This window comes from Furipterus horrens, unplaced genomic scaffold (assembly GCF_987537825.1).
Source record: "Furipterus horrens unplaced genomic scaffold, mFurHor1.1.pri manual_scaffold_2, whole genome shotgun sequence".
Lineage (NCBI taxonomy): Eukaryota > Metazoa > Chordata > Mammalia > Chiroptera > Furipteridae > Furipterus > Furipterus horrens.
In genome coordinates this window covers 194,649,120-194,651,895 of record NW_028327172.1, presented here as the reverse complement: position 1 = coordinate 194,651,895, position 2,776 = coordinate 194,649,120, and the positions used below count along the sequence as shown (strand labels likewise).

The following is a 2,776-nucleotide window of genomic DNA, read 5'->3' as shown; positions in this document are numbered from 1 at the left end:
TAATCGCCCTGAATATTAGACAATGAATTTGGATTCTGGCTCTACCACTTATGATCTTGAACAATTTATTTGACCTCTCTGAACTTCTCTGGACTTCAGTTACCTCATCTGTAAATAGTTACAATAATAGTAACTCTGTTATAGAGTCATTGTGAGATTGAAATCTATTTCTATAAAAGACTTAGTAGAGTGCTTGGCACAGGTGAGGATTATATAAATGTTAGCTATTTATCATACAGGTTGCTGCACTGAGATCAATATACAAAAATTGATTATATTCTATACACTGCCAAAAATAGTTGAAAGTGTAATTTTTTAAAGAACACATTTATATCATTTGTAACAGCATGAAAATAAAATATCTAGGACTAAATCTAACAAATGATGCATATAACCTTTAAGAAGAAAATCATTACATTTTATTGAATGTAGTAACAGATGACCTAAATAAATGGAGAGATATTTCATGTTCATGGAGAGGAAGATTCATTATCTTGAAGACCTTTTTCCCCCATATTAATTTTTAATCCAAAGAAATTGCAAACAAAATACTGATTGATATTTTTGTGTGTGTATATGTGGAATTTGACAAGTTGATTCCAAATGAAAATTAAAGAGTAAATAATTGAGAAGTGCAATGCGAGCACAAAGGTTGATGAATAGAATAATGAAATAGGCTAGAGTCCAGAGAGACACTTCTGCGTATATGGAAACTTGATACATGACAAAGGTGGCATTACAGGTCAGCAGGAATAGGATGAATTATTTTTTGTAAAATGCTGGGGCAATTGGGCCACCATTATCAAAACCTCAAAATTGGACCCCTGACTCTCTCAGCAATGCCCTTTCTATGGTGACTTGGAATACCTGCTTGAGAGTGGACAGGATACAGATCTCCATATAATTGAGTTTGAGCTTGACTATGGGACTTATTTTGGCCAATGGAATGTAGAATAACATATATGATATTCAACTAGAGGGTTTTTGTTTTGTTTTTTTTTGACAGAAGAACAAATTCATTTTACTTATTTACTTTTCATTATGTTTCATTCCTTCAGGGGTACAGCGTTACACAGATTCTGTGTCCAATGGCCTTAGAAGGAAGGCTGCTTTGTAATTTAGCACAAACCAGCCACTGTTTCCATGAGCTTGACCTTCCTTTCCCCAGGTCATTCTGGCTCTGTTCTGTTTGCCACCAGGAGTCACTGTGCTATTCTTTGCTCTGTACATGTGAGCACGTCTTTTGTCTAGATGGAATTCAGTTTCATCTCGAGCATAAACACCTTCAATTTTACAAAGAGCTGTATGCTTCCTCAGGTTCCAGAGACCCTGCCTGTAGCTGGCAAAGATGGCCTTGGACCACAGCATTGCAGACATATTTGTGGTTATAGAAGTCCTGTTCCCAGCAGGCCTCCCCAGGCTCCAAGATGGCAGGAGAAAAGTCAACCAGAGATTTTGAATGTGGTTTACCTTGCCCTCTACCATCTGTCATGAAAAGAGCGTGCTCTGAGTGACTGTCTTCCAATGAGAGGTGCCTGGAGCAGACCTATCCACACCTGAAGTCTGAAACAGAACTGCCCAGCCGACCAGTGGGCCTGTGAGTTAGGAAAAAAAAAACTTGTTGGTATTAACCGCTGAGATTTTTAGGGGAGTTTTAATATAATGTATTCTAACAATAGTTGACTAACATATTAATGTAATCAAAAGATTTTTTTGAAGGATGTTGGGGGCTCACAGAATCAATAAGAGGTTCAGGCTTGGAAACAGGCAGAAACTAGAATATTTCTGGAGGACCGGATTCAAAGACCACCAAGAAGTCTAAAAACAGTCTGTCAAAGGCCAGGGCACCACTTCTGGGACAGAGTAGAATTGTTTTCTATTTCTTTGATACTCTGGTCAAGATTCAAATACCAGTAAGAGAGCATGCAACTGTTCTAGAGGATTGAGCCACTGCTCTACTAACTAGAGAGTGCTGGACTTGTCTCCAAGAATATATCCAGTGGGAAGAAAAAAATGCCTCAGAAGAATATGGCATGTTTCTAGGGAGAGGAGATGGATACTAGGCAGGTTGAAACAAAAAGTATGGCCAAGACTTATGCTGGTGAAGCAAGCTTCCAACAGGGGGCTGTAGAAGTTACTACCCACCAGCACGTGTGCTTATTTGGTCAACGCAGTGATTATGTTTTTCACAGTAAGCTCGTGTTTGGTCTTGAGAGAAGGCCCTCTAACTGTTATTTGCCAGAATTGTTTTCCTGTGTCTATGGAGGACTTAACTCTGCATTCCAAGTGACTTAGTCAATGGAATGCTTCCCAGAGAGGGTCACTTTAGCCACTAATTGGCCTCCTAGAGGTCTTCTCTGAGGCCACCATGCTCCACTGGCAGCACAGAGGACAAGAGAAATAGTCTAGACAGAGCACGGGGGTCGTAAAGGGAGTAGCAACAAGCAGGTTGGTCAGTGTTAGATTTTGCTTTGAAAACCTAGGTAGTCCAAATAGGCTTTATCTTACATAACCAGTTGGACATACTTGGAGGTAATTCTGAGTTGAGGAATAACCCAAAGAGAACTGAGTTTTAGGAAAAATATTCTTCTTAGGGAGTGCAGGTTGAAGAACAGAGAGGAGAAATTGGCTGTGGAGTCTGCTTGTTTTTTATAGTACAGCTTTTCAAACTAGAAGGGTTCCATGGGCGACTTCTTTGAAGTCAGTTTCCCTTTCCGGAAAAGTCTCTCACCCAAGGCCATGACAGGCCTGATGCCACTAAACGCCAGAGACCAGA

General features: G+C 39.8%; 1 pseudogene; it reads right to left on the bottom strand.

The window, feature by feature from the left end:
- Window positions 1–1,054: 1,054 nt before the first annotated feature.
- On the bottom strand, window positions 1,055–1,377 carry LOC150020244 (large ribosomal subunit protein eL33 pseudogene; annotated as a pseudogene).
- Window positions 1,378–2,776: the final 1,399 nt, after the last annotated feature.